The sequence below is a fragment of the Ochlerotatus camptorhynchus genome, unplaced genomic scaffold, assembly GCF_037179485.1.
Source record: "Ochlerotatus camptorhynchus isolate MF236.1 unplaced genomic scaffold, CSIRO-AGI_Acam_v1.1 ptg000364l, whole genome shotgun sequence".
Classification (NCBI taxonomy): Eukaryota; Metazoa; Arthropoda; class Insecta; order Diptera; family Culicidae; genus Ochlerotatus; species Ochlerotatus camptorhynchus.
The window spans coordinates 969,911-982,843 of NW_027040852.1; the positions used below are offsets into that span (position 1 = coordinate 969,911).

Here is a 12,933-nt window from a genome sequence, read left to right on the forward strand (position 1 = left end):
GCATAACGGACGTTAAGCATAATCTACCCGATGAATTCCAGAAGGATGATAATGGGGACCGTCTATTGATTGCTGACTTCGGTGACAATAATGAAAGAGCCTTAATTTTTAAAACTCATGAAAACTTGCGACGTCTTGGACAGGAAAAGTATTGGGTTACAGATGGTACGTTTGCCACTGTTCCTTGTTTGTTTCGGCAAGTCGTCACTGTTCATGGAAGTATCGCTCCCTCACATCAGCAGACGGTTCCACTAGTTTTCATTCTGATGACAACAAAACCAGAATCGTTGTATCGAAAGTATGGCAGGAAATCCTGGAAGAAGCAGGTATGTTTTTTTGTTATTGAATGGAAAACCACAAAATTCACCATTCTTCATTTCATGAGCTGTTCTTTGGCATCATATTTTATTCAACCTTAGCTGTTTTTTTGCTATTGAATAAAAAAACACAGAATTCGCCATTCTTTATTTCATGAGCTGTTCTTTGAGGAAAACCTTGTCGTCTTTGACAATTGACGCATTTCGCGCCAAATCGTATTCGGAGCTGGCAGCACCCTCTCAGATTTTAATGAAACTTTCTGGATGTGTGGACCTTGACTAAATATGCCACTATCTAGACTAACATTTTGAGAAGGGCCAAACTTTTTCTGCCGATTTTTTTCAAAAAAATATTATGGAAAAATGACAACTCCTACAAAAATGTGTTTTATGGATGACTTTTAGCAAACAGTCCAAGTTATCGAAAAAAAAATACTGGAGTTTGAGACCTACACTGAAAAAAATCGATTTTTAAAATTTAATGTAGATTTAAAAAAAATGGCCATGTTTGATTTGGATGAAACTTTGTCTCAAGATAGGTAATTATGTTAACTACCAACCGTCTAAACATCGTGAGATGGGCACTTCTAAGAAAAAAAAAGTTTTTTATTACAAAAACTTTTCCATGTGTGAACTGATTTTTTTTTATTTGCCATTTTCACACAAAACTAAACCAGTGAAGCTCAAAATCATCTCAGAATCCAATGAAGCTCAATTTGCGATTCAATTTTGTCTAATCAGCACTTAAGCTCACTTTGATTAATCGAGAATTTCATATGAAAAGGGCTGATGATGCATTTCTCGCCAAATCGTATTTGGAATTGGCAGCACCCTCTCAGAGTTCAATAAAACTATTTGGACATGTAGACCTTGTCAAAAAATATCATTCCCTTATTCTGTTGTCTACTACTGATGCAAAATTTGATAATATGTGAGAGAACAAAGACAAGATTTTTCATATATCATTTATTTATATATTTTCAATGTTTTAAACCTATTTTCATACATGCTATTTTTAGGGGGCGACCCCGGCGTAGTGGTTAACATCCTTACCTCTTACGCCAAAGTCACGAGTTCAAATCTCACCCCCGGACAAGTCACGAATGACCCAAGAGTGTTAAAGTGACTATAAGAATAAAAAAAAAAAAAAAAAAAAAATACATGCTATTTTTTCCTTTTTCCAATCAGGTTAAATATTTTTGGTTCATCTTCTGAATTAGAATACCTTTTTGCCGCTACTTTGTCACCAGTTATAGGCACAAAACTGTGGAATTTCTGTGTGCCAGATATTGTCTTTGTGCTGTTATATAGTTCTTCGAGTTCTTCTGACATTTCGATGTACAGTGGATATGTACTCGAAACGTAGTTTTGTGATATTTTTATCTGTTTGTTCAACTGCCCAGTTATATTATTCTCGTGGAGTTGTTATGGTGTTTCCATAATCTCGAGCAAGACTAGCTCTCTTTGCCATTCGCTTGAGAGTGCCACCAATGGCATCACAGGGACCTTTTCCATGAGACGTTGCAAAAAAATGCCATTCTGCTTCTAATACATGCTTTGACTGAAATCTACACAGACTAGAAAATTTATGTTTTATTTTTTTATTGTGATGCTGCCCCATCTGAAATAAATGTAAATTTAGAAAAATCTTTCGATTGTTTAGTAAAATCTATCATTTTTTTTGATGAGCAACTGAACTGCAACTGTATCGTGAGTCATTACTTCTGATATGATAATGAAGCTAACATTTTCAAGTTTATTATCTTTCTTATAATAAACTTCAAATGGATGTATTGTAGCTTGAGAATGATTTCTGTGATATCCTTGAGCAGCGTTTTGGAAAATGAATGAATAATTTTCAGAAAAATCACAAATTGCTAGAATTTCGCCTTCTTTTAATGATTCTGTTTTATTTCTTAGAAAAGATGACTGTTGTTTGTAAATAAAATCATGAGTTATAAGTTTGTTAATTTTATCAATGAGATACGGAACAAATTCATCAACAAGCCTTGTCGTTTCCAAATTACAACGATCAGTATTCAGCCACTGTTTTGAACACAACATCTTGTTTGACATTTGATTCTAATAGCAAAGTAAGTTCCTCTTCAATATGTTCATTGGAAGCACACTTTTCGCAAGCACGGAAAAAGCAATCAGTTGTTCTTGTAGAATTATTACAAAGCATTTTTTTTCTATTATTGCATCTTTTGACATAATTCTTAAACTGTAGACAAAATTGAATCACAAATTGAGCTTCATTGGGTTCTGAGATGATTTTGAGCTTCACTGGTTTAGTTTTGTGCAAAAATGGCACGTTAAAAAAATCAGCTCAGACATGAAAAAGTTTTTGTAAGAAAAACTTTTTTTCCTTAAAAGTGCCCATCTCACGATGTATGGACGGATGGTAGTAAACATAATTACCTATCTTGAGGCAAAGTTTTATCCAAATCAAACATGGTCATTTTTTTTAAATCGACTTTAAATTTTAAAAATCGATTTTTTTTCAGTGTAGGTCTCAAATAAAATTTTATCCATTATTTTTTCACGATAACTTGGACAATTTGCTAAAAGTCATCGATACTGCATATTTTTGTTGGAGTTGTCATTTTTCCATAATATTTTTTTTGAAAAAAATCGGCAGAAAAAGTTTGGCCCTTACAAAATGTTAGTCTAGATAAATTTTGGTAAAACTGAGTATGTAAAAGTGCTTATTTAGTCAAAGTCTACACATCCAGAAAATTTTATTGAAGTCTGAGAGGGTGCTGCCAAATTCGATTCGATTTGGCGCGAAATGCATCAATTGCAATATGTGTGTAAGAATATATTTCAACAAATGTGTGATTTTTTAATTTCTAGATGCCATTGATTTCAAAATATAGTTCAAAACTATGCTAAGTTTTCATTGCCAGATTACTTAACCGCTATCGCTACTAATCTTGGATCTAAGTAAATATGTAGCTACGTCACTACGAAACAGGTTTCTAGAGTTGCCAGCAAGGAATTTTATGCCTAACGTCCATTATTCCTAACGTATATTATGCCTAATGGGGTACACTCATTACAGACAGAGTTTATCGTGGTAGTAGTAGGGATAACTACCCCATTCCCGGCCTATTAAGTACAACCCGTACTTAGTCTTTCTCAATCTAGCGTAGTTTAGCACCAAACGGAATGTTATTATAACTTATGGCTTTTAAATTTATTTACCTTTCCGTACGTACCATAAGATTTCATAAAGAGAAACAAATTGTTGAGATATTGTTAAAAGTCTAACATTGCTTCTTGACGCCAAACTCGGCCTACGGATTCTAAATTCGGCCTAACGCATTGAAACGCATTCAAACGCCATTGAATTCCCTTCGGCCTATCGGATGAAGATAAAAATTTATTCGGTCGGAGCGCTTCTTTTGTTTTTGAGAAAAATGGGTGTAAACATTCGTATCACGCGCTCTCATTGATTTCGTTCGGTAGCTTTTGAACTAAAGCAGCGTACCAAACGCATAATTGACTTTTTAACTCTGAAACAATGAATTTATGTGATGTTTTCTGATCGATAGGCCCAAAATGGGCGATTAGGCCGAAGTAGTTCTCTACCCTAGTAAAGTTCTGTCCAGTTAGAATCCGGAACCAATTATTGTGTTGCAGCGGCACGGAAAGTGACCGCTGCAAGAATTATTTTACAGCGGTTTGTTTACCTAGGCGCCCACTTTCTGTGGTAAAAATTTCACGGTGTTTCGTGCAGTGAGTCAAAAATTGTTCCAGATGGAAGCCGAGAGAAGAGAAAAAATTCTGCACACTCACGTTGATAATCCAACGTGGTCCGCAATAAAAATCGCAAAAACGTTGAAAATCGTCAAATCAACCGTTTATGATGTGCTCAAACGTTTCAGGGAGCGAAAGAGCGTAGATCGAGTGCCTCAAGGTAAGCGTCGTAGTGGAACATATGACCGCAAGCTGAACCAGAAGGTGTTGAGAACCGTCAGAGCAAACCCTGGACTATCAGATAATGAAATCGCACAACAATACGCTGCTGCTCGCAGTATCGTTCGAAGAATTCGTTTGCGAGCAGAATAAAGGGTTATACGGTCAAAATTTGGGCAATATCAACTTGACGTATTTCTTTCAATTTTGCATTTAAAAAACCTGAACACCCCTCATTTTGAAGGTGTGTGTGTGTAGAATGTTGCTCCTATTTTGATTTTGGAATTCACTCTTCAGTTGTCAAAATGCCGTCCAAGCAAGAAGAGCAGCGTACCAAAATTTTGCTAGCGCATCGCGAAAATCCGAGCTACTCGCACGCAAAGTTGGCAAAATCGCTAAAAGTTGCCAAATAAACCGTTACAAATGTAATTAAAGTGTTTGGGGAACGTTTGTCGGCAGCCAGGAAGTCTGGATCGGGGGAAAATCGAAAACCCGAAGCCGCTGAGACGACAAAGAGAGTTGCCGGTAGTTTCAAGCGAAACCCTAACCTCTCTCTCCGAGATGCCGCAAATAAGCTGGGTGTATCGTCTACAACCGTGCATCGAGCCAAAAAACGAGCCGGACTATCGACTTACAAGAAGGTAGTGACTCCAAATCGCGATGATAAACAAAATACGACGGCCAAAGCGCGATCCCGGAGGCTGTACACGACGATGCTGACGAAGTTTGACTGCGTGGTAATGGACGACGAAACCTACGTCAAAGCCGACTACAAGCAGCTTCCGGGACAGGAGTTTTATACGGCAAAAGGAAGGGAAAAGGTAGCAGATGTTTTCAAGCACATGAAACTGTCAAAGTTCGCAAAGAAATATCTGGTTTGGCAAGCCATCTGTACCTGTGGCTTGAAAAGCAGCATTTTCATAGCTTCCGGGACTGTCAACCAAGAAATTTACGTGAAAGAGTGTTTGAATAAACGTCTGCTGCCTTTCCTGAAGAAACACGGTTGTTCCGTACTGTTTTGGCCGGATTTGGCATCTTGCCATTACGGTAAAAAGGCCATGGAGTGGTACGCCGCCAACAACGTGCAGGTGGTTCCAGAGGACAAGAACCCTCCCAACACGCCAGAGCTCCGCCCAATTGAGAAATACTGGGCTATTGTCAAGCGGAACCTAAAGAAGACCAAAAAACTGCTAAGGGCGAGCAGCAGTTGAAGGCAAACTGGCTTTCTGCGGCGAAGAAGGTGGACAAGGTGGCTGTACAAAATCTGATGGCAGGGGTCAAGCGTAAGGCCCGGCAATTCGGATTTGGAAAAGCGGAAGCCTAACTGAATATTTTTCCTGAATTTTATACTAATTGAACTTGAAAAAGAAATTTAATTTGATTTATTAAATAAACGATTTCACCGATTTACACGCGTTTTCCATTGACCAAATTTTGACCGTATCACCCTTTATTGTTCATATGGAGCCAGCAAGCAACCAAACAGAACGTTGAAGCAAAGTTTCGTCACCAAAACTCGAGCTCGAAGTTGCCTGCTCATCGACGATGAAACCTACGTCAAAATGGATTTCGGACAGCTTCCTGGCCAAAAATTCTACATGGCGACGGCACGAGGAGATGTTTCTGCGAAGCTTAAGTTTGCTTTTATGGACAAATTTGCCAAAAACTGATGATTTGGCAAGGGATATGCAGCTGCGGGGCAAAGGCCAAAGTGTTCGTGACGAATAAGACAATGGACTCGAAGCCGTACAAGGAAGAATGCCTCAAAAACCGCGTACTACCTTTCATTAAAGCCCATAAAGGTCCCGTGAAGTTTTGGCCAGATTTGGCGAGTTGCCACTACAGCCGGGAAGTCATCCAGTGGTACCGCGATAATAATCTAGATTTCATCGATAAAAAAACATAAATCCACCCAACTGCCCGCAGTTTCGGCCCATCGAGAGATTTTGGGAAATAATGAAGCGGAAGCTTAAGAAAAGTGGAAAAAACGGCTCGGGACGCGATTCAGATGACCAAAATGTGGAACAAATGTGCCAAGGAAGTTGACTCCGGAGGGGTGCATTACCTTTGTTTTGATGTATTAACCTTATTTGTACGTCAATCCGTTACCGAATGATTTTATTATTCCGGATTCTAAATGGACATAGCTTTAAGCGTTTTGTCATTATCGTTGGTTGTTCATCCTCGTTCCCTGTTTTCTTTGTATCTTTCCCACTATCAGACACGGTTCCCAGCGGCCAGTTCACTTTTACCAATTTTCGATTTGTTTGTCTTCTTTTCTCCTTCAAATGTTGTCAAAAACAAGCAAAACCACCCAACAAGGGTAGTAAAGTGTTGAAACCCAACGTTGAGCATAATCATATTCTCTTACTTTGGGTACAACTAACTTACTTTTGAGTAGAAAGTAAATGGAAAATTCCATACGAATTGCACACAAGTAAATGGAAACTACTTGGACCCGCCTTACCTATTTTTGACTTCTTGCATTATTGAACTGCAAGTCCGTTTCAGATTTTCTTTTAAAATTTTCTTGGAGTTCTTATTCCAAAACGTGCGAAATAATTTTTAATTTTTTTTTTGTTTTTTTTTTCCTTTGGTTTGTTTTTTTCCGTCGATATTGTTTTCCGTGCTGAGCACCAATGCTACCGACGTGCCAGGAGGGCAGCTCCCACACCTGGACCCTACCTATCGACCCATCAACTCATGAACCGGGGACCAACGGCTTTACTTCCCATCCTTCGTGATCATAGATGTTATGCCTCAGAACATCCCGGCGGTGCTGACTGGGATTGAACCGAGGCCTGCTGGGGTGAGAGGTAACCACGCTTACCACTACACCACCGGCGCCGTTAATTTTTAAATATCATCCTGGAATTTCTCCAGAGAGGTTTTCTCTGGTGTACCCTTGACATTATCTCCACAACACTTATGAAGTTTGATCCAAGAAAAAAAAGGCATTAATTCTACAATTCTTTTTGAATTTGTTATACATAGGATTAACTACCCCATTTCCGGCCTATTAAGAACAACCCGCATTTAGTCTTCCTTAGTCTAGCGCAGTTTAGCACCAAAAGGAATGTTATTATTACTGATGGCTTCCAAATTTATTGACCATTCCGTACGTATCGTAAGATTTGATAAAGAGAAACCAACCGTTGAGATATTGTCAAAAGACTAACACTGCTTCTGGACGCCAAACTCGGCCTACGGATTCTAAACTCGGCCTTACGCATTGAAACCCCATTGAAACGCCAATGAATTCACTTCGGCCTATCGGATGAAGATAACACTTGATTCGGTCGGAGCGCTTCTTTTGTTTTTGCGAATAATGGGTGCAAACCTTCATATCACGCGTTCTCATTGAATTCGTTCCGTAGCTTATTAACTAAAGTATCATACCAAACGCCTAATTAACTTGTTAACTCTGAAATCATGGGTTTATTTGAAGTTTTCTGCTCGATAGGCCCAAAATGGGCGATTAGGCCGAAGTAGTTCCCTACCCTATATAATTTATGATTCTTGAGGAATATTCGTTACCTTTTCAATGCCTTTAAGTTCCTAGGTTTTGATTCTTAGAATTTTCATGAAATTCTCTTTAGAAATATTGTGACATTGAGAGGGATAACACCCGATGCAGATATTTGGTTTTCGCCCTTTCCACAATCCTTCGGTATTTTTATCATCAACATTAAACATTCAAATCACTCAGTGTTCTTTACTACAAACCAACACATGTTTCCTGATTATTGCCTACAGTTAGTCAAGATAGTAGAGGCTGATTCACTTCTCCACACACACTGATGACATCAAAGATTGAGCTTAAACATTTCAGATTGTTATTGAGGTCATTTCTGGCCTGGAAACACTGTGTAATTTTTTCCTAATGCATCAGAAAGGTTAAGTGAACAGACATTGGTCAAACAACCCTTACCTTCATTTTATCTATCATGCTTAGAGTCGTACTGCCTGAAGCCAAAAGTATCACACCGCAGTAGACAGACAAGCGAACCGTTGTCGCATAAATTTGTCAATTTCTCAGCATCAGCAATCTGTCCGCGATGTCATCGTCCGTGTTTGTGTTTTCCCAAGCATATGAATAAGCTGTGGATTTCGACAGTTATAAATCTTACCCCTGCCCGTCACGCCACGGAAAAAAAAGAACGATCGAACAAAACATTTCCTGTCTGTCGTCAAATCTTGCTGCAACGCGACACGCGACACGTTCTGGAAATCGTTCATGTTCTGCTTTCTTCTCGGTAAAGCCCCCTCCCAAGAACTGACTCACGCTCCTCACACAGGCAGGCACCATTAGCTCCAACTATTTTAATGCAAATGATTGAAATAGCGCAAGGCGTCACAATAATCGCTGTCCCGACGCCATCTACGCCACCGTCGGCCGGTCAGTCGGAACGGATGGATGGGTTCCAGCGGCTGATCCTTCCAGACGAGTCGCTCTCATCGAACGAACCCCGTCGCCTCTAAGTGGACTCGTAAAACTTAATGTCTGCCTGCAGTCTCGTCCGCACTCCGCACCGTAAAACGCTCCCCAGTGTAATCATTAAACTAATTAATTAACTGCAAAAAGTACATTATAAATAAATTTTCGAGATTGATAAACGCACAGTAAAATATTATTGAACCGCCGAGAGTTGCGAGGTCCGCGTGCGCAAAAGGTCTGCCTATGTGGCAAGAAAAACGAAGTAATTAAATTAAAACGAGAAGATCATCTTTGCTCGCTGGCGGTTGGTGCTTTCCACCGGACTCAGGGACCATTAAAACTTGCTTTCCTTACGAACGGTAGCTTGAAGAGCAACTTTTCCCCCGACTGCAATCGGCTTTCAGCCACAACCACTCTGCAAGGTGACGGCGGAGGCGGGACGGCCAACCAGCCTCATTTTATTGTCAATGTTAATTGAAAAGTTTAAATATTTGTCTCTGTGGGCAAACCAACCACCATTACTTCTGGCAGTGAGCTGATGGGGCCGAAGCAAGTGCGCTCTTCAGAATCATTGAAATGTAATAAAATTCGCATTGATTAGTTGTTAACTTCACTCGGCAATGCGTCGTTAAATGGCGGGCTTTCGACTCGCTGATGGCATTTTTGCCTGCCGAGTGACGGCAGAATCCCTTTTGCGGTATGAAGTTTGACTGTTTTTTTTTTTTTATTTTCATGATGGGAGGGTGTCAACCGAAAGGAGAGCACATTAAAATTGCTGCTGTTGATTTTCGAAGGTGTAATTTGCTTTGGGCGGTGGGATATTTTAAAGAGACAGTTTACTGGCACTAAGAAAGGGAGCAGAAATAAATCACTAATTTTATGCTTGCATGTCTTTCAGACAGCAAAGTAGGGATAAAGCAACCTCTCATTTTTTGTTTACATAAAATTACGCAATTAAAGCCATCTGCTATGAAAAGATTATAACAATATCTTATTGAATATGCACCTTGCGATTTTTTCAACTACTTTGACTATATGTTTAGTATTAATTCTGCGTGAAGTCAACGATTTACATAGTTGAAGATGCTAATTTCAAATAACAGACTAAAGTGGTAATTTTTATACGATAAATGAGGAGGAGATGAAAGTATAGAGTTGATAGTTCCGTTAGAGTACGGCAGTGTGAAAATTGCATACATAGAGTAGAAAGTGAGCAAGGACTACATTAGGAAGGTACAAATCGGGTTGATCATCTCTCTTTACCAAACTTCCCCGTTGGAGAGGTATGGTCAAGGGTATTCCATTTGGAGCCATTTTCCCCCGATTCTCCCCTACACTTTAAACGTTTAAATTTATGTGCTCTGAGACTGACATATACAGACGTCAATTTTGGCGTAGCATTAAATCATAATAGACGTGAAATTCAGCTCAATCAAACGTACTGTTCGTCGAATAATGCGTCTACTAAACAATACCCTCGTGTACTGTATTACTATAAAAATAACTGAGGAATCGAATGGTGATGATGGTCTTGAGAAAATTTCAGTAAAATACTCATTCAGCCAAATTACAAGGGTCGCTTTGAGGATTCATGAAATATTCTCCCATTTTTCGACTGAATGTTCCGACAGAAGATCTTCTTCGTTTAGAACTGTGTACCATAACCAATGTTCCAATCTTGGGATCCAAACGAGTCAATGCAGACTTCATCATATCTGACAAATCGGCCTCTGGAGAAGATTTGCGAGCAAGATGGGGACGAATATATTTACAATTGTTGCGGCAAGATTCATCAACTTGCTCATCCAAAATACTCAATCTAAATGGCTTTAAAATAAATGAAATTGCATGCATAGATAAGTAGTCAATGGTCTTACCATATTATCCACGTATTCTGCTAAATGTTTGTATTTATGAATGAATGGCGGTAGATTTTTTAAAGTAAAAGAAGAAAATTTTACCAAATGGGTAATTTACTGAAATTTTCTCAAAACGAGAATATGCGTCAACGCGTATAACTGTGTAACACACACTACTTATAAACTTTATAAATATGAGAGAATCGGGGAAAAATTGCTCCATACTTCAGCTTACCTTTTAATGTAATCTGACATGTAATTTTTGGATATCTATGGTGTTTTCCTTCACGAGTGACTATCATTGGATTGATTTTCTGATCATTGACTACAGTCTTATAAAAAATATCGAAAATCAGGTAATAGGGGGAATTTTTTCGAATTAATTGTCTGCACAGACTGGTGATGTATGACCAGAGTAACAATATTTCAGAACGTATATTAACCACAATAAGGTATTTTTTGAGTCATTTGCAAAATTTTTGAAATTTTAGTAAAATGCTTCAAAAACTCCAACTTGCCCTATTCTGCACAGGACGAAACTATTTCCATTATATTCCTGAGACTTTTTTTTTCTGTAGGAATGATTTTATTTGCAAAGGTTTAATCAGCGTTGTTCAGAGATAATGAAATTTGCTTCTTTTATGTTGATTTTTTTCCCACGTCGTCGTGTGCGTCGATAGCATTGGTACTCAGTACTTTCAAAAAATTCCACACGTTTGATCGAAGTGTTTAAACACTTGATTTTTTAAATGTACAATGACATTTACTTGAAGTGTATTTCACCTTGGTTCAATGTGTCATACACGTTAATTTATAGTGTTTTAAACTTTGAAATGTTGAAAATCTCTCAGTATCAATTCAAGTGTATTGCACATTGAGTCACACTACTGTTCAAAACAGATGGATTTAAAGTGTTTTACATTTCAATGCGATGTGAATTGCTTGCTCAGAAAGGTAAACATCGAAAACAAGACTTATGACTTTATCCTATCAACCCTTTATCCTATCATATATGCGAACAACCGTGACACAGTGAGATCGAACGAAAACTTCGGCAGCAGCACACCCCAACAGTCCATGATCGAATCCAAAATCAGACCTATTAAAAAGACATGTGAAAGCACTGACCTCTGACAGTTTCGTTTATATATTTGTCGATTAAATTTTAGAGTCGGTAAAGTAGAAGTCGATAAAGTAGAATATTGTAGAATATTGAACAATGATGTGCAAAGCTAAATGATATCACCAAATGAGGCACATAGAATCCAAGTGTGTCACAATTCAAATCCATAGTGTTCAGGCATGATTCATAGCGTAAGATTCACACATGAAATGGATGTATTTCACAATAAGCGCAAAACTAATGACACCCTTGTACCTCCCACCACAGTCGAGCCATCCCAGCCAGCGTTCAGCAGTCGTCCTGCGTGTGGGAGTAGTGCAGGGGTCTTCCAACTCGACAGCATAGGCAAGTCAACTTCTGTTATCGACTCAACGACTCCTGATCCGCTCATTACTTCCAGCCAATATTCGCCTGCACCATCAAGGCATGCTTCGCAAGTTGCTCAGACACTAGGACGCATTGAATCTATACCTGCTCCTTTAGACTTGCTGCTGTATTATCAGAACGTCGGTGGTATCAACTGTGATGTCGACGATTTTTGCGTTGCTACCTCGGATCTTTGCTACGACATCATTATTCTTACGGAGACATGGTTGGATTCACGCACGCTCTCTCGTCAGGTGTTCGGCGACGATTATGAAGTTTTCCGTTGCGAGAGGAATGCTGCTAATAGTCGGAAAGTTAAAGGTGGAGGTGTTTTAGTGGCTATAAGTTCTAGGTTTAGAGCAAGGTTACTAGAAAATAATGCCTTGTTTCTCTGTGCGGTTTACTTTCCTCCCGACCGTATACGGGAGCGTGACCTCATCGAAACCCATTGCCAATCGGTTTTCTCTGTTCTGGATACCACCAAAGCAACCGATGAAGTTATTGTGTTTGGTGACTTCAATCTCCCGGGGATTTCATGAAAAAAAACTCGCAACGGCTTCCTCTATCCTGACATGGATCACTCTGTCATCCATTTAATCGGTTCGCTCCTTCTGGACAATTACAGCTCAGCCACTCTTTCTCAAATCAACCATGTTATTAACCACAACAACCGCAGTTTTGATCTTTGTTTTGTAAGCGCCCAGGACATGGCTCCTTTCTTATGCGAGGCGCCCACTCCTCTGGTGAGACTGAATCGTCACCATCCGCCGCTACTGGTGACGTTAAGTACTAAGCTGATGCATGATTTTAATATTTCACCTGCCACCGTTTCCTACGATTTTCGCAAAGCCGACCATGGTAGTATCGCCGAGTTACTCTCCAATTTAGATTGGGAAGACTTATTGGACA

At 39.2% G+C, this 12,933-nt stretch overlaps 1 protein-coding gene and 1 long non-coding RNA gene across 2 annotated transcripts in view; one reads left to right on the top strand and one right to left on the bottom strand.

Annotated features, from left to right (window-relative positions):
* The window catches only part of bs (blistered), a 637,488-nt gene that overhangs the window by 31,884 nt on the left and 592,671 nt on the right, over positions 1 to 12,933 (bottom strand). The gene's annotated exons all lie outside the window — the stretch shown is intronic.
* Positions 3,916 to 5,973, top strand: LOC135709782 (uncharacterized). Its single transcript, XR_010518375.1, has 2 exons — positions 3,916 to 3,953; positions 5,870 to 5,973. It is a non-coding gene; the product is annotated as an uncharacterized LOC135709782 (long non-coding RNA).